Source organism: Labrus mixtus, chromosome 11 (assembly GCF_963584025.1).
Source record: "Labrus mixtus chromosome 11, fLabMix1.1, whole genome shotgun sequence".
Classification (NCBI taxonomy): Eukaryota; Metazoa; Chordata; class Actinopteri; order Labriformes; family Labridae; genus Labrus; species Labrus mixtus.
The window spans coordinates 5,934,702-5,954,549 of record NC_083622.1 but is presented as its reverse complement, the minus strand read 5'-3'; the positions used below and the strand labels follow the sequence as shown (position 1 = coordinate 5,954,549).

The 19,848-nt window shown below is 39.1% G+C and overlaps 1 protein-coding gene across 1 annotated transcript in view; it reads left to right on the top strand.

The window, feature by feature from the left end:
- The window catches only part of LOC132983433 (intermembrane lipid transfer protein VPS13B-like), a 282,789-nt gene that overhangs the window by 93,014 nt on the left and 169,927 nt on the right, over positions 1 to 19,848 (top strand). The gene's annotated exons all lie outside the window — the stretch shown is intronic.

Sequence of the window (19,848 nt, the reverse complement as noted above, 5' to 3'; positions counted from 1 at the left end):
ACACTTGCTTACCTCTTGTACTTGTTATAATTCATATTTTTCTATGAAGATTTTTTTGTGAACACGTACTTACTAAAAAAACATGGTTTTAGTGCCGTTACAAGGAGTGTTCAAAGTCTGCATTAAATAGTGAAACAGCATGACTTTAAACTGTTTCTTCTAAATATCTGTCCTTTTCAACAATATGTTGCACACATCCCCTTTTTCCGGGGGAGGTATGGAAACAGAGATGTAGATTGACGTGATGGGAAACAACAGTTCATTCAATTTCCTAAATTTCAACGTTGAAAATTGTCAATCCTTCTAATCTAAGAAAATAATCTAAACCTGCCTAATGTTTTTCCTTTTTTTATTTCAATTTTAATGGCTGACCTTTCTTCATTATGAAGCCTTGTACAGGCTGTAAATTATACCTCTTCTGTATTTGATTGGAAACCCCGGACTACTACCGGTGGTCTTAAAGGATGTCTTTAGTCACAATCCAATGTATTTCCACCTTCACTGCTAATCTTGATTGATACAAATCTAATTTTGCCTTTTTTTGGGGAACTGTAGAGGGAACCTCACTTACTCACCTCAATCAGTTTTAACATACTTATGCCCCACCCAGAGTCACATTAGTATGCACAGTTGAGTTAATATTACTATGTATGATATTATTATTTATTATATTACACTTTTTCAGAAAATGTTACTGATAAGAAACTACTTCAGGAAGCTTCCTATGAGTTAAAATGCTTTTTTAACACTATAAATATGATCAATTTTGAGTTTAAAAAGTGCACTAATGCTGTCTGTGGTCTTCTTTTTCATGTATGTGACTAATTACATGCAGCCTTTAAAATTAGGACACATAAATGTTCAGAATTTTGTGTCTGGATGCTGCCGCAATTAGCAAAAACAATGTGTGCCAAGTTTTACTGAATTGGTTCCAGTTTAGTAGCTACTGTAGTCATAAAATAATCCTTGATTTTACTTGATTGTGTGTCTCTGCTTTAGCAAATATGTCACATTGGCCACCATGCTGTTCATCTTTTTGTTTCTCCCTCATAGGCTGCAAGAGTCAGAGAGACATATCAAGTAATGAAGAGTGCAGTAAAGGGCACAGAAACAGATCAGAGCTTAGACTTCTTTGGAATATTTTACACAGACATACTGGAGCTGTAGTAGTGATGGTATGAAGGATACAAGCAGTACACAGGGTGTTACTGGGATCTTGGATGATGGAACTGGAATTTTAAGTACCGGAATGTTTTAAATTTCTCTTAACAATATTTCTGTCCCTCAGAAATATTTTGACTCAGTACTACTTTGTTTTTCCTAATTTAGTAGTGAGAGAGGAGAGGATCACACTGATGCAAGCAAGTGTATAGATAACAACTAGGGCAACATAATAAACATTAAGAGTCTGATGGGCCGAAAACGTGACTGTTGTGGTGGCTGAGCAGTGGGACTTTCCAGTTGTTCAGATTTTTGGTACAGAGAGAGAAAAAAAAAAAGGATTGACATTTCCTTCTTGAGTGCATTCACTGATGTAGAAGTAACTTCTCCAGGCCTGTTCAAGGAATGGGTCACAACAGAGACACCAGGGCGCCTCCCTCTGGGACCTGTGGTTTTACTGGAAGATCTCTCTGGGAGGCCATAGTCCTTGTTTGTGTGTGTGTGTGTGTGTGTGTGTGTGTGTGTGTGTGTGTGTGTGTGTGTGTGTGTGCACATCTGTGGGGCGGCCATTCAAAGGACAGCACTGGCAAACAGAGTTTAATATATTTCATAAATTCCCAAAAGGAAAATTTGAATGTTTAGTTTGGATGGGATGCTAAGCTTTATCAAAAGAGAGGAAAGGTCATGATGCTATTATTTGACAGGTTGTTTGAAACTTTGATTCTGTCTAAGAATGATTCCTAAACTTTGTAGCATACAAGTGGTCTCTAATGTAATCCCCCCCATTGAAGCAGCTAAGCACTGTTTGACAATTAGAAGCCTTAATATTTAGTTATTTATTTGGTTAATTCCTGCCAACTGCAAATACAGTTAAACTTGTGTCACTGCAATCCTAAATTATTTTTAGACGTTCCCCATTCTTCATTTCCCTGTTCTCCCTATCTTTGCATCCCCTCTTCTTTGGCTTTTCCCATTTATTGAAACTTGGATTTTTCTCTGTCCTTAAAGCTTTTCTCTCTTGAGGTACTCTTCCAATGAAACTCTTATCTTCTGCAACCACAACCGAATGTCCCCTTCCCCCTCATCTATGGGTTGTTAATCAAAGCCTCTCTGACCTTTTACAGGTCCTTGCTACGTCAGTGCCCCCTTGTGGTGTGCTGTTTATTATCTTGAGTTCCCCCCCCGACTGTGAAGTCGATGGTATACCACCCCCCTGGGCACACCATCTAAACTTAATTATCCCTAGAATTATTTTTCAGCCTGATGTAAGAGAGTAAAGCAAAAACTCTGCTGTTTTTATTTAATAGTGATTTAAAAGGACCAAGTTTGGATAACATTCAAGGTCTGTACATCCTTGCACAGTTAGTTTAGAGTTCAAGCATCTGAAAAAAGACTTAAGATAAACAGGGGTCTAATTCAAATCAGAGGGCTGCAACACTTTCCAGAGAACATGGTTGTTTAGTTGTGGACACAGCTTTAATTGATATCTCTATCTTTGATGTGATTGATTAAAAAAAAAATCATTAGATTTTGATAATTTTGTCATCAAATAATAAATTGTAAGCGAATGAAGCAGAGCTCTGTCATTTGGAAGGAAATCTATTAAACTGTTAATTACGCAGTAATATTATCGTTCTCTGACATGTGACATTGACGCTTTTTTCTCACCAGCAGTTTTGCTTTGAAGTGATTATAGAGATACATAATCTGAAGGGGGCTCAGCAGGAGTTTATACAAGAAGAGGAGAGAGGGCCAAGTGTGTTGGAAATTATTTTCAGGGAACAGCCATGCATCAAGCAAATTACCCACACTCACTCTCCAAGCGGAGCTGACACGCACCTAGGCACATTATAAATATGCAAAATGGTTGTATGAAATTCTGTCATAAACACATCTAGCCTAGGCTGCAGGCATCTGTTTGTGTGTGTGTGTGTGTGTGTGTGTGTGTGTGTGTGTGTGTGTGTGTGTGTGTGTGTGTGTGTGTGTGTGTGTGTGTGTGTGTGTGTGTGTGTGTGTGTGTGTGTGTGTGTGTGTGTGTGTGTGTGTGTGTGTGTGTGTGTGTGTGTGTGTGTGTGTGTGTGTGTGTGTGTGTGTGTGTGTGTGTGTGTGTGTGTGTGTGTGTGTGTGTGTGTGTGTGTGTGTGTGTATGTGTATGTGTGTGTGTGTGTGTAGAAAGTTGTGTTTCTGCTTAGAGGCAGAAGGAATGTGGACATGACATTTAAAAGGGCCTCTTCTTTGCAAATAAATATTTGGTGATGACAATATTAGAGATATGTTAAACACAAGGAGGGTCATTTTCTTGAAAAATAAACCAAAGCTTGGCGGTAGTAAGGTGGAGATACGTCTCTGCTTCAGGAAACGATGAAGGATGACAGGGTGTAATTTGATTTTCTAAAAACAGACAATTCTAATTGTCATTCCTAATAGGCTTTATTGTTTTTTTTTTACAAATATATTTGTATGTGTTTGTTTGTTGTCTGTTTTTTAGCTCTGTCCATAACTTGAATGATTTGATTAGAGAGAGGTGATTGACCTGCGCAAGTTTACTACTGCTTACTGTAAAAAAGATTCTGCAGTGTTATTCTCCCTAATATGCATTTGTCATTTTAATAAGAAAATATAAATATTATGTCAAATAAGATACTATATACCGCCCAATATAATTGACCAACCCTGTGGAACAATCTTATGTCTCTGCTGATATTGTGCTGTATAAATAAAATCCCCTCTTGCTGTTTTTATAACTGTAAAACTGATCACTTATTTAGAATAATTGCTCGGAAAATAAAAATGGGATGTTTCTGAAGCTTGCTGTAATTAACACTTCATCTGACACTTACTCCACAACAGTTTCCTGTAAAAACGAAAATAATAATATAGAAATGCTTTTGTAGGTCACATAGAGGTATCATTATTAATGATATCATAATTTGGTCAGCAATGGTAAATAGACTAAATGGTAAATTCCTCTCCTGACTACTCAAGGCGCTTTTACAGCACAAGTCACACCTGCCCATTCACACACTGATGGCAGAGGCTGCTATGTAAAGTGTCCATCAGTATTTACTAATCCCATTCATACGACAAAACATGTAAGGGAAAGGAAATAAATTGTGGGGAAATGTGCGATTCTCTTTGTTTCTTGTCAACAGTGCTCTCTTTATGTGTGACTGTGACTTTATGAACCCTGATTTAGATCTCCCTCCCCCCAGAATGTCTCTTAAGTAAAGATTGAATACATTTTGGGTCTTTTGAACTGTGACTTTTGTCCTGTAAATTTGTTCCCAGTGAACAATGGCTCATTATTTCATTTCTTTTTTAATTAAATCGGTGTTCTCCACAAGGGATCAAGACAAAAAAAAATCCCTCTTTTCCTATAAATTTGCCACTATAGCCACAATAAGCAATATTTTATGACTTATCTCTTTGATCAGATGTGGTCTTCTCTTGCCCTGATTTTCTTCATTTTGTGTCTTCAAAAAAAAAAAAAATTACAAAGCCATGTCGTCTACAAAAGCCATAAATATTAAAGTTTTAGTTATCTCATGTTGAGATCACAGTACAAAGTTCAGAGTAAGCGCCTTGAAATGACTGTTGTATTTTATTGTACTATGAACCAGACATGACATGAAAGTTACACCCTTTTGTTAAACTCAGTTTCTCAGTGGAATGTCGGTCCCTGACATTAGCATGTTTTCTTATGTCAGGTCAACCTTTGACTTTACATACAATAAGAATATATATTTGTTGTTTACACACTAATAATCAAGGTATTGGAATGCACCTTATTTAATTGGGGCGGCTGTGGCTCAGTTGGTAGAGTCGCCTCTCAACCGGAAGGTCGAGGGTTTGATCCCCAGCTGGGCAACATGTCCGATGTGTCCTTGGGCAAGACACCTAACCCTGCATTGCACCCACTGCTTCGGTGGTGGTGTTTGAATGGATTAGTGTTGTACTTACTCTCTGATGTACGTCGCTTTGGATAAAAGCGTCTGCTAAGTGAATTGTAACATATTATTAATCTACGTCTTGATCATGGTGATAGCAGCCTCCATTTTCACCTTTCTCCAAGTCTTCCCAGTGAGTCCTCCAGGGTATGTAAGACATGCTTCTAGCATGACCTCAGACTTCCCTGTTGTTGCCAAAACCAGAAAAAAAGTGGATGCCCACTCTCAAATCAATATACCGTAATAGAGTAAAGCCAGTTATTCTGTTTAGGGATGTTGTTCCGGCTACATTTTCAGTATCTTTTACCCCAGGCAATTACGACAAAGATCATAATTAAGATTAAGATTCCAATGATTTAACATAACCTCTGTTGTCATTCTTACTGCCTGGCTGCTTAAACATAGATTCAGGCGAATGGTTGATGGCCAACCGGATATCATTTTAGTGAACTAAAGTGGTACAGTAAAGTGAAGTAAGGCCAGCAGGGGAAAAAATGGACCAAATTGCCATTCAAAATTGAAAATAAATTCAATTCAATTTTTGCTTTCATTGGCAGAATTATTAACCTCATGTTAAGTACCGTTTTCTCATTAAGAGCAACTGACCATCCTGCCATTTGCTGGACCATGTTGCTGTTGGGAATGTTTTGTATCTCTGTAATTTGCCTGATTGAATGTGAAGAAGGAGCTAAAGGCAAGATAAACACAACTGTTTAATGTGCTTTTTTTTTATTTATTGGACTTTTGGTAGGATTTTATATGGAGTCTATTGGGTGTGAATGTTTTTATGTTGTTTGAGCCTCTAATGTGATAGAAGAAGTGTTTTTAATCTTGAATCTTGAAGTGGTCCTATTGACCATATTAATGACCAATGCTGTCACTTTACTAGTCAATCTTCGTTCTGCATATTCCCCTGATGACCATGTTGCCGTGACGTCACACTCAAGGTTGGGGGCCAAATGTTGTTATCGCATCTTACTGTTATGCTCCAGGTTTAAGTCATGTTAACTTTGCTAATCTGAGCAACGGTTTTCATTTCAACGATCCCTGATAAGAAAGTACACAGTCAATGCGTCCTGAAAATCTGGAGATTTAACAGGGAACATTATTAAAAACATATTTAATAACCCATTAGATATGGGGAAGATTTGAAATTAAAATAGTCGCTCAGGTTTGCAAGATGACTCAAATCTAGGGCATTACAGACACACACCTTAAGACACAATGCAGCTTTCTGTATCCCACCCTGAGCGTGCGGTCACAGCAACACGGCCATCATGGGAATATGCAGAATGAAGATTGACTAGTAAATTGACAGCATTGATTGATGTTCAACCACAATGGTGCATTACAATACACATGAAATGGTTTTCTTCTGTTTGTGTGTGCTGAATGCATTTATAGCACAGAAGATATTTCCGAGGTATCTTAGGCTCCAATGACCTTTCTTTGGAGCTCCATCTTGGTTGACAGCAATAGATGTAATCAGAGGTAGTAAAGCAGTGGAGGCAGGTCATTGCAGGGTGAGCCAGCAGCTCCACACATAACATCCACACTCCCTTAACTTTATGGTGGGGTGGTATGAGAGGAAACCTGAGAGGGCCAGTGAGCAATTAGGATCAGAAGACAGTGTCAATTAATCCTGAATGTAAAAAAGGTCAGAAGTTAACAGAAGCGCAATAGAGATGGCCGAAACTTACAGTTAAATCTTTGTTGTTAAATTATGAAATCACAGTAACCCAAAGCGTATAAAATACTTTTTAAAACTAATTTAACAACTTTGTATGTGTCTCAGAGCCAGCTTGTTTTCCAATCGGAAAATCGGATGTTCTATTCCTGGCTCCTCCGGTCTTCATGTTGAATTTTCCTTAGTCGAGATACTGAACTTCAAATTGAATTGTTTGTAAAAGTTGCCTTGCATGGCACATAATTATCAATGTAAATATGTTTTTAAATAGTTGAATGCTGACAGATACTTTAGGTTTGTCATTTTTTTTAGCAAAATGGAATAGAACATCTCCACAGAAAACATTGTTGATTACAATAAATTAGCAATACATAACCAAAGCACTATGATGTTTGAAGAGTCATGTTCAAAGTGTCTGACAAAGTGACACAAAAACCTGCATTTTGATTTGAACCGTTTGTGAAACTTACATTCACACATTTCCTCCCAAACGCCTGTCAAAGCCAGAGCTTGCTTTTCAAATGGGTATATGCAGCTGTTATTTTACTCAGAGTTACTTTCTGTTTTGCAATGAAGACTTTAACCCTCAAAATTTCCATTGGTTTTGACTCACTTGAGAGTGAGTAAATTATTACTTACATCCCATTTTTTTCGAATTGGAGTACAAACTGGCTGTGCGACGGCTGTAGCCCAGTTGGTAGAGTCCGATCGTCGTCGATCCCCAGCTCCTGCAGCCACATGTCCGATGTGTCCTTGGGCAAGACACTTAACCCCGAATTGCTTCCACTGCTTCGTCAGCTGCGTATGAATGTTTAAATGGAATTAGTTACTTCTGATGGCCACTTTACATAGCAGCCTCTGCCATCAGTGTGTGAATGGGTAGGTGTGACATGCGGTTCAAAAGCGCTAAAGAAGTCAGTCACTTTACTGTACAAGCTGAAGTCCAGCTACCATTTAGATGTAAACCTCAGCACCTGCACATCTGCATAGGAGTAGCCTGACAGTACAGCAGACCTGACGTACAACAGTGGTCGTAGTGAGATTGGACCAATCTTGGATGGCATGAAAGTTTGCCCGAGGAGATGCAGGAGTTTATTTTAACAGCAATTTTACTTAACATTTTTTAAAGTACGAGTAGTGCCGCATTATTAAGCTGTTAGTCTGTCAGTGAGATTCTTATTTTACGATTTATCTGATATGTCCAAGAAAAATAAACCCATACCTGAGCTGGGTTTATAGGTCCGCATGACGTAAAGCCCATTATCCAAAGCATTGACTGCACATTTTCCAACACAATGGTGTGTGTATGTGTGTGTGTGTGTCTCTGTAGATGTGTGTAGTTGTGTGTGTGTAATTTGTTGGGTTTCATGTCTTTTGCGTTCTTTGTTAACCAAGCTTGTTTCTGGTTTGCCATCAGCAGAAAAAAGGAGAATGATGAACATTAAATATGAATACAGAGTTGAATGCTGTGGTTAACGATTGGTGGCGTTATAAGGCCAACACGGCATTATGTGAGAAATAGCACTAGAAAAAGCAATAAAAGAAAAAGAAGACATGAACAAATGAAATAGTTTGGGTCAGCTAATATCTGACCAATCATTTTCTTGTCTTTCTTTAATCGTAATGCCAGTAAGTGATGATGTGTAAGGAGGACTCATAGACTCATCGGATAAAGGTTTTGTAATTGTTGTTCCACCAATGAAGCTCCTTTGATGTGGGTTTCTGTTGTTTCTGTAGGACTATCAGCGTGTATGCATTCCCCTAACACAGCTGTTCACTGGCCGGCCAGCTATTAGAGATAAGATGATGAAACGTTCTGAAGTAAAGTATACACAAACAAACTTGACTGGATTAAAAAAACCTGGCCTTCACTGAAAATAACTACTACAGCTTCTTAATACCTAATAATTGAGCAACATTTTGGGCTGATTTAAAAAAAATAATCTATCTTCCCTAACTGAAACCCCCAAATTGCTCCTGTAGGAAGTTTGGGCAGCAAGTCTATGGTGATATGTGTGTTAATGATAAGTTGATTGGTTGCCTATAATGGCACCTAATTATCATGATAAATGTGCGAAAGGGTGAATGCTGACATGTACAGTAGTGTAAGAGGCCTTGAATGACAGAAAGAAAAGAGACGCAAAGATAATCTCCACTGAAAAAAATATTGATGAATATGAATGTTAATTTTGGATCCATTAATCAATAAACTTATTCAGACACATTCCTTTACTACTGAAATATTCATTGTTGAAGTTTCATACTGCACACATGCACAACAACAAATACTTTTATTCTTACCATTCAACCTACACTAATGCCTTGTTAGAACTCAACACATCCAGAGTGGTTTGGACACATACAAATCTGTGTAGCAGTGCAGGTGCCACCTAGCACTAGTGATCAATGTTATTGTTTTGGGAAGCTCCCTGCATAACTGAGATAAAGTGTGTAGACAAAACAGCAAAGTTAAAAGCAGATTGAAAAGTGTAAACCTGAGGGTGATGGGTGTAAGTGAAGAGGAGGCATGGTGTTACCATTCTTCATGTTTCATCCTTAAGCCATAAAGGTCATTAGCCTTGAGGGAAAGCTCTGAACAGGCTCCATTTATTAAAAAATTACCTGATGGCGTTAAACGTACCGGATTTGATCAAATCTTGAAAATGGCCTGTTCAAAGGAAAAACAAGGAATACAAAATCAGATAAAAATCGGATTATCCGATCTTGGATTTTATCCAGAACGTCCAGTTTGTGTTGTCCAAATCTTTAAGTTTGATTGCAATAATTTGGATAATTCTGAACAGAGCAGAGGAATGGATTCAGATCGGATTTTTCTGGTTGAGCTGGATTACCTGATAAAAACTGGATCATCCTTATTGAAATGTAACCTTTTGAAGAACTAGGCCCCGGGCATAGAAAATGACCACATGGCTCTGTATGAGACTGCCAGTTTGTTCACTAACTTTTGTTTCCTTTTACTTGTTTTTTTCTGACTCTTTGGACTAATACTATTAACTTAAGACAGAAATTGGCAATATCATAGACTTAATTTAAGTAAAAAAAAAAAAAACTATTGAAAGTTAAGTATTTAAATGACCACATCAACATGTTCTTTAGAGTATATTCTTTCTGTCTTTCTTTAAACCTTGCCTCTCTTTCTCCTGCTTCCTCTCCTTCTTCTCTCTAGCTCTCCAGGCCTCAGGCAGATGTGTTCATTAACCCCGGGTGTAATTATTTTTGTTTTAGTCTCAAATTGCTGACATTTCAACTCAGGGGCTCCTCAATCAGGATTAACCCAAACCGCAAGAAATCACACATCACAGTCTTTTCTTGCAGCAGCACTTGTTGTCTCCAATTCCACTCAAATTATAAGTTTATTTTATTTAGCCCTTTTTATACACAGGCCCTGTACCATGAGAAAACAACCCAGACTGCTTGCCTTTGATTTGCTGGTTGCTGGTAGCTTATTCAGTATCCACTAATCAATAGCACTTGGTAGGTATAACAGTCGTCTGTACTGGCACTGGTACAACAAATCAAGATGATGCAGGGGTTTAGCAGTATAACCATCTATCGTAAAGCACATCTCTCCCTTGCAGTATAAATGCTTGCTGTGCGATATTCAAGACAGCTATGAGCTCAGTTGTATTTGCATGACAATAGTGAGGATAACTGCTTTCTGAAATGTATCTATAACTTACTGAAAGCAAAGCTCTCTTAATAAACATTTAATTTTTTTAATACTTTTTTGTCTATAAAACAGCAGATTTAGAGTAATGGCTTGGCCAAAAGCTGTGTTATTCCTCTCTCTGCCTTGGGGGCCTAAAGGTCCACAGGAACACTCAACTTGTCTTCTTACCCAGGGGCAATTAGTCTCAACACAGTAGTAATAAACTCTCATCACTCTTAGTCAGGGGGTGAGTGTATGTCAGCATGTTAGCACAAAGTTGTGTGAGTGCAGCAGCAGCAGCAGCAGGAGTTATGGATCAAGCAGTAGTAGTAAACTCTCATCACTTTTAGTGGTCCTCTGAGGACCCTGGACTCTTCTCTCTGTGTGTGGTTTGACCTGTCATGGCCCCCGAGCTCCACACATGCCCACTTAGATAAACAGGCAGTAAACACAGGCAGTCCTAGCCCCACTCTCGTTCCCTCATTGCATATACAAGGTCTACAGATGAAAGGACTTGTTCTCGACACTAATAGCCACTAGAGAATAGCTTCCATCGGCCTTCTCGTGTTTAAAATTAACAGTTCAGCAGTCAAGTTCATAAAGCTTTAAATAATAGTAGAATACCCGTCTTAGATTGGCTATCCTAAGACTCATTGAAGCATTACCTTCACACTAACTTGAAAAGTAAGGTGACCACACATTTCCCATACCCCTTTAATATTGCATAATATTATTATTAGTATATTAGCTGTTGTTAAATTATAATTACTGATATCTAATTTATCAATTCATTTCCATTTATTTCCCCTTTTCGTTTATAATTCACACGAATAACACCATTTATAGATAATGGGCTTGGTCACATAAGGTGGCTGAAGTATTGGGCAACGTTTAGTCAGGCTTGCTTGCATATCTGAAAATTAGCCTGCAGTTGACCTAATGCCAAAAGGCTCTTAAGTGCCACGTAGAAAAGGAATACAGTGCCTGTTGATTGCCAGACAAAGATTGTGATTCCCATTTTGAAAAGGGTTGCCTGTTTTGATAGGACATAAATGTCTCCACATATAATCTTAATTTGTTCTGTGAACTTCAATAAGGCCTACACCCGCGTTCCCCAGAAATCTTGCAGAGCTGTTTCAGGGGCACCAGAACTATTGAGACATCTTGTTCATGTCTAACCAAAGTACCACATCGACCAGTGTGGCAGAACTGTGTGGTATTCCTTGTCGCACAATCAAAAATGTCGTTTTTTGGACTCTGCCAAGGCTGCCCCCTAATAATACTTAATCTGCTTAATTTGTTTACCTGTTACTTAACATGCTTCACTATATAACTATATTTTCCTGTGTCATTGGCCACGATGGCATCTGTACTTTTTTGAGCATTTTTTATTAACCAAACTTTTTATTATACAAGAAGTTTAGTATTTTTAATGAATTAACCAGACAGACAGAGATAGCAGGTCTGGTAGGGGTCTCTTCCGTTAGACGTAGACCATGTCCTGATAATAACACTCAGATTAGAGGTTGAGGTATAAGTGTGGCCCCTCTGGCAGTTGCTGCTGTTGCTTTTCTACCTTCAAAGACTTGTCCTTCCTCTCTCGTTCTCTCTCTTCTGCTTCTCCTCCCCATTCCCATATATCTCTTGCCTCCCCTCTCTTGCTCCACTCTGCTAATCTGTCCTTTCCTGATCTCTTGTACTCCCATGTTCTTTGTCCGTATCGTTCCCCAATCTCGCTCTACTCCTTGTCTGTCCTGTCGGTCTGCAAAAAGCCAGTTTGAGGAAATATTTGGGTGTGTCAAGTGAAGGGGACTCAACATTGATTTGCGATGGTAGGGCGACTGATTGTCGTTTTAGAATCCTGTGATGAAGGTGGCCCAGACGGTCTTTGTTTGTGTGCACAACAGGCATTAAACGCAGCTCTGACGGGTAAAAAGACCTCCTCCTGTGTGCAGACATAAACAACAGCCTTCTAAAACAAGGCATACACTATGCCTTTACTCTGCTGTCATTGAGGAGCTTTTGAACCGTGGCTTCATTCAACAGTGACTAATTACAGACCAGACTCAAAAGAGGTCTTCCCTGAAGCATCACGACACAACAAAATCTAAGGTCCTTGGTGAGCGTTCATTCTTATCCGTCTTGTAGACTCAACATTTTTGAAAACAATGTTCACTGTGACGATAAGTGTTTTGGTTTTTAATGTAACATAGGTAAGAGAGCATTCATTTTTCCTGCTTCTCTCTTAAATAATCTTAAATAATCTCCTAAATAAGGCCCATTATATCTGTTCAGCGATGTCCTTATTGTAACAAAATGCCTTTATGAATCCAAAACAGCCTTATATACTGTTCTTTGCTTGAATGTTCTCTAATGGTGAACATGTTATTCTCTCTTTGAACACATTCTCATATTGGTGACACAGCTGTGACCCCCTTCTGGTACAAGGAAAACAGCCTATCAAAACTCATGTTTCATCTTACATTATATCCCTTCTTTCCTGCATTGCAGCTAAAATAGGTCATCCTGAAACCATTATACCAAATTGCTAAATGGGTCAAATGTGCAACCACTTAAGGCTATGTCTTTAAGAGGGGTAATCTTCAATCTACTATGGCAAGCAAAAAAAAAGGACGCGTTGGATTGTGGATTGTGGACTGAGAGGGACGAGCAGAGAATGTAAAATATAAATAGATGAAGAAGGGTCTAGAGGACATTGGCTATTAAGAATTGACGTAACTTAACCTATAGACTGAACAGACAAATTGCCTGATAAAGATACTCAAACCAGTAGAATTGATGACTAGATGATTAGATAATTAATCATCAGGCTAACGATGACGATAGACTCTACTGCAGTCAAATTCTTCAGTCCAGCATATCCAACTTCCAAAGTCATCTCATTAGCAAAGTGACCTTGACCTTTCGAAGGTTACCTGAAAATAGATTTAAGACTGAGGGAATGGAGATTCTGTAAAAAAAAAAAAAAGTGGGGGGAAAATAGAGGCGATTGAATAAAATGATGTAGTCTCAATTCACCCTTCATGCTCTGTGGATTACAGGACGATAGAGTTCGTATTCTTTTTGTAATGACATAAATAAAAATGTCACATAGTGAACCTTAATAAATGATTTTTTAATCTGTCGTGCAACCACTGCACATCGCTTCTAAGCAAATTTGAACAAATGTTTTTTTTCTGTGGATTATAATGGATTGATGTTTATATAATGTTAAAAATGTTTGAGGTCAAAACAAAAACTGAATTTTATTACCTCTACAACACGCTTTTTGGGTTGGATCTTTTTTTGGACATTCACAATAAATACTTCACTGGTCTACAGAGTAACAAACAAAGAAAAATACAGTGGTCATGACAGTATCTCCTTCCTGGCAAAGAGTGACGTTTCAAATGAACAGTACTGTACTTTTGCTTTTTCTATACATAACTTTTTATGGACATTTTTACCTTACCTACTATAAGTCAAAATGTTGCCATATCAAGTTAACTTCAAATCTTTCTTTGTTGTTAGATTGCTATTCTTATAAAAAATACTTGAAAGGCCCCCCAGCTAATGACAGCTGTAAAATGTCTTACCTCCCTTTCCTCATGACAAACTGAGGGAACTCAGCTTGAACTGTAGAGAAAGCCCATGAGCCATCTGAATGATAGCTGTGATAAGGAGTGTTCAAGGTAACTGTGCAAAAAAAAAAAGACTCTGTGGGAAAGCAGGAGCAGAAGCAGAAGTCTGTTTATTTTAATGAGCTCAGAAGTGTCTCTCCTGTTCCTCTTAAATTACACTGGGGCTCATTAAGAGTTCACACAGTGCACTGTATGTACATGATGGATACGGTAATGATACATTAATGCAATCAGAACCCAGTCTGTTTTATTTCTCATTAAGAAGGCGCGCTATCTTGCCGACACGGGCCAGTTCACATTAAGTTTTGACTTTTAAGTATTTTCCTTTGGTGTGATTTGAGGTGGGAGAGACAAAAAGGTGATTTTTTGTGGACGTATCAGAGAAGTGTGGAGGAGAAAGTGGACAGAGAGAAAGATAACAACTGTAATAGTGAATGTAAGGCCTTCTTGGGTTTCAGAAAGAGCACAGGCACCGATTGTGAATTGTTGTCTTTTCAACAACATGAGGTTTTATGTGGATTGATTAAGGATAGGAATCTGCTAACAGGGTAATATAGGCTTTGGAGGATTTATCCAACATATGTAACTCAACAGTGCTGTCTCAATTCCCCAAACTCCTTATCTGACCTTACTTCTTGTTAATAGTAGACTGTATGCTATGGCGGTGCAAAGTCCATTGCTCCTTTTTGGAATATGTAGTGTGAGCCCTATTCGATGCTTCTATTGACAGTCCAGTCCAAGACAAAACTAAAACAATGAGTGTTGACCCCAGTCATGTTTCAGAGGAATTTGTTAAACTGATTTACAAAAGCAACTTTGTTTGGCTCTGCCGGGCTTTATTCAACACAATTTAATGTTTCTATGTACAACCAATCTTGTATTATAAATCAGGCTTTTAATGTTTTTCTCACTTACTTATACACTGAGCAAAAATATAAATGTTTCTGTTTTTTGCTCCAATTTTCCTTGAGTTGAAAGCAAAGGTCGAAGACTTTTCCATGGCACAACAGGCCTAAACCTTTAAATCTGTGTTATTGAGCTCATCTCCTTTGCCAAGATAATCGATCATCCTGACAGGCGTGGCAGATCAAGATGCTGATTAGACAGCATGATTATAGCCTAATGCTGCTCACAATGAAAGGCCACTCACACATAAACACAGCACAATGCCACAAGTGCCACAAGTTTTGAGGGAGGATGCAATTGGCATGCTGACTGCAGGAATGTTCACCGGAGCTGTTGCCCGTGAAGTGAATGTTCATTTCTCTGCAATAAGTCGTCTCCGAAGTCGTACATCATCCTGACTCACGATCAACAACCAGATCAACTCTATGCGAAGGCGATGTGTTGCACTGCCTGTGAGGCAAATGGTGGTCCAACCACATACTGACAGGTTTTCTGACCCCCCCCCCCTGCATATCTGTGAAATCCATAGTTCAGTTCCTAATACAGTATATGTCTCTTTTCAAGATTCAACTGTATAGTGTGGCTTTTTATAGTGACCAGCCTGAGGTACACCTGTGCAATAGTCATGCTGTTTAATCAGTATATTGATGTCACGCCTGTAAGGTGGACAGATTATCTCAGATAAGGATAAGTGCTCACAAACACAGATATAAACACATTGGTGAACAAAGAATAGGCCTTTTGTTTACAGTACATATATATTTGATTTCAACTCATGAAAGATTGGAGCAGTTCAGCGTATTCACTGCATCAAGTGCAGAGAAGTATAGGGGCCCAGAGTGAGAGCAGGCTTTCCATGGACCAGGATCTGTTTCCATTCAACCTGCCCGGTGTCCTTCCTGAACCCCGGGGCTACATTGCCCTGAGCAGCGTTGCCCCTTGTCTGCTGGGTCACAGCACAGCAGGGGAACAACAGCACAGTGTAATTGTGCCTGAATGTGATGTGACTTTGTGAGTGGATGTTACAGACAGGATGTGGCTTCAGGAGTCAGTTCAGTGTCTCATACTGCAAAAACATTTAAATAGAAATAGAAACACCTCCTTGTGTTGCTGGCGCGTGTGCACTTCTATAGAGGCGGCTGTGGCTCAGTGGTAGAGTCGGCAGTCTGTCGACAGAAGGTTTTAGGGTTCGATCCCCCAGCTCCTGTAGCACATTGACACATGTCCAATGTGTCCTTGGGTAAAAAAAATCTTTACCCTTAGTTGCTCCCGCTGCTTGGTTGTTGGCATATGAATGTGTATGTATGGGATTAGTTAATATTGATGGACACTTTACAAAGCAGCCTCTGTCATCAGTGTGTGAATAGGTAGATGTGACATGCGGTGTAAAAGTCAGAAGACTAAGAAGCGCTACAAGCTCAAGTCCATTTACCATTTTACCCTTTACCATCATAAACACTCACACACAATATATACTGCACACACTGCTCCCTGAACCCACCCACACACAGCTGAGTCCCTTTTTTGGTTGTGTCAACAGCTCTCTCTCCCTCTCTCTCTCTCTCTCCTCTCTTTATGTCTTCTCTTACTCACACACACACGCACACAGAAGAAGAAGAAAAAAAAAAACCACGCTCACAGTCTCAGCGAAACACACACACTAGTAGAACACCTGTTGGGCTGCACAACTCGCTCCAGGACACCTTCAAGTCATGAGCTCATCGGAAAAGCAATTAAAGGCAGCGTAGGCCCTGCACGCTGGCGTAATGTTTTGTTTTGCTACTTGGCTTCGAAATTAACCAAACCTGTCAGAAGTCATCTGGCTGACACGAGCTGGGCTATATTTATTTATTTTCTGTTGTAGAAGCTGGACACAGGGTCCCAGCGCTGCCCTGGGTCCAACAATGAAATGATTCTGAGGGCACGATTAGCGAGCCTGAACATGAATCGTCCCCTCTCTGTTTTCCTTTGGGGGTGGGTGGTGAGCACCTACTAAACCTTGTAGCCTGTCTTTGACTCTGATGGTGGGGTCATGGCCATTTATTTGCGAGGTTGTGCCCTCTTTAACCCCAATCAGGGATTTGGGTTCCCGAGATGGACTTGATTCTAAACTTGCACTGACCTAACTACTCCCATTTTTATTAAATTTCATATTTGCAGTGACTGGACAAAAGTGGATTTTGCATTTATATATATGCCAATGCATGGACCACTTAACTTCATAGAATCTGATTTGAAGACAGAAAGCTGTGTGAATGTAAGATCACTGTGGCTGTGAGCCCAGAAAGAACCTTTTCAGGGCGTAATGATTATATGCCTTCTCTCGCTCTACTGATGCCTAAGAGCTGTGAGCAGCCTGATGTCAGGCAGCTGTAAAACAACACCAGCAGCCCCATTCTCTCTTGTAACCCTACTGGTCTTAAAACCACTGAAGAAAAAAAAAAAACACCTTTGACATTAATAGGTCCACTGTGGGTGTCAAGGTAAGTGTGTGTCTAAAGCTGCCCGCTCGAACATTCTGTGGTTGTGTGTACTTTCAGAGTCTAGGCCACTGAGCTGTTTTCTTGAGGAATCATTTAGGAAGAAAGAAAACTAGCCCTGTTATCATTGTCATCACTTTCTGTAATTACCCATATGCCACCCTGTTAGAGCTGAGAAAAACAACAGTTAGCCTGCTGCCGAGGTCACCTTCTAAGCATGCTCGGCCTTTTCATGGTGCTGCACGCTTCAAAGGATGTGTCACTCTTCTGCAGTAATATCAACACAGTGATGAAACAAGAAAACAGTGTGAATGCTGAAGACTTGCTCTTCAAAGCATCAAAGCCAAGGTTAGCACATATTGTGTTTCTGTGCCACTGTCAAGCTACAGTTAGAACGACATTTAATAGACAGTTTGCTCTGTTTGTCTCAGAAAGAGGACCCTTTGAGTGTTGATGTAATGCATCAAAATGCTCATGGCTGTCATTGCAGACATGACACAAAGCCACAACAAAATGACAGCTGCTGCAGATATACTCATGGTAATAAAATAATAAAAATGAATAATACAAAAACTTCTGCACTGGTCCTTGCACAACAAAATGGACAATTTTATAAACTGTAACTTTTCTTAGAATTAAAACCTATTTGTACATTAAGTTCTTTTGGGCTTTTATTCTTATCAATTCTGTGCCAAAGCCCACAGCCGAGTTTGCTGTCATTGAAGGAGTTTGCTCTACTATATATTTGTATTTCTGTGTTATAAGACTAAAAGATAAAACATAACCAATGCATCTTTAGGAGAGGGTTACAGGCTGTTTGTTTGCAGTGCGCTCTCTGTTTCTCAGAAATGTATTATAACTTTGGTTTGTACGCTTGCTTGCTTTCGTCTTCCATAAGCAGAGCTAATTTCAACCAACCCATGGTCAAATTATCTTATGTTTTATTTGAAGATTCCACCACTCTATGTCATTGTTGTTAGTTTACACTAGCCGTAGATGAGAGGATGAAAGCTTTAGTTGTCACCCAATCATAATGCTGTGTCGTGTTTTACTTATATTTTTGTCGACATGGATGGATATTGATATGTCGATATGTGGATCTAAAGCAGTTAACAGAAGTTATTTTCTAATTTTAGTCTCTTCAGATACAATTAGGCACGAGAGGCAACGCTCTAACAAACACGGCATTAAGAAAAAATGCTTTTCACTGATTTGTCACATGAACATAAAACGTAACTTCTGCAACAATGAAGTGGTTACTTTGGAAGTTAGCTCTTCTAGTTAAGACAAACCTTAAATCATGGTGATGCAACCAAACAATTTAGCAACTTAAGTTACAAACCAACTAGTTTCAACCTAGGGTTTAGTGTGGACTTTGCACCCTTACTGTAATTAAGGTAGAACTTATACGTAGCTGGTTCAACAGGCTACCAGTTCAGAGATGAATTGAAACAAGATTGGTTAAGATTGTTGTAAGTGAGACACGGTTGGTGCGGTGGTGAAGATGGATGGGGGAATTAGATAAGAGGAAAAATGTTTGTGAATAAAAATTAAAGTAGAAAGATAGATCCATGAAATGTAGTCAGTTCGACTTGATCCAATTAGAAAGTTTGCTCATTGCACAGAAAGCATTCTGTGCCAGTTCCAACCATAGCTCAGTAAAGTAACATACAGGCACTGTGATATACTGCAGATAAACACACACAAAGACTATACACATTACATATAAATACACAGAAAACACACATTTATTGTACTGACTCACACACACACATTTCTCAGAGCTCATGCTTGCAGTAATACACATTAACTTTGCATGCACACAGACCACCAGTCACTGAAAGCTCTTAAAGTGTAGAAAATTAGTGCTGCTTTATTTGCATTGTTCACAGTGAATAATGGATGAGGGCGTTATTCTTGCCGGGCCAAAGAGCTAAAATAAAATAAATGGTGTGTGTCTGTGAGAATGTAGATCTATGTGTGCATATGTGTGTCAAGGGAAAGTTTTCAACTGTGCTCTGTTCAGGCTTTAGAAACATTACAATTTCAGGCAAAGCACAACTTTGCACAACCTCAAGGGCTCGTGCATAAAGGTCCGTTAAACTGCTGAAAGTCCTAGAGCTGACACATCCTCCTATCATCATGCAGGGACATTCCAGCGCACGCCAGAGACCCTGTGCTAATCCTGCCAGCATGGGAATCATTATTGATAGGATTCCGATGCATTACCTCAGGACCCACTTATTGTTGGTAAAGATTATTATTTAAGAGTAAACCAAAACCCAGAGAAAGTCTTGAGTTTCAGTGAAATTTATCAAAAGAGTGCTGTACCACTTTGAACAGTGTAATAGACAAA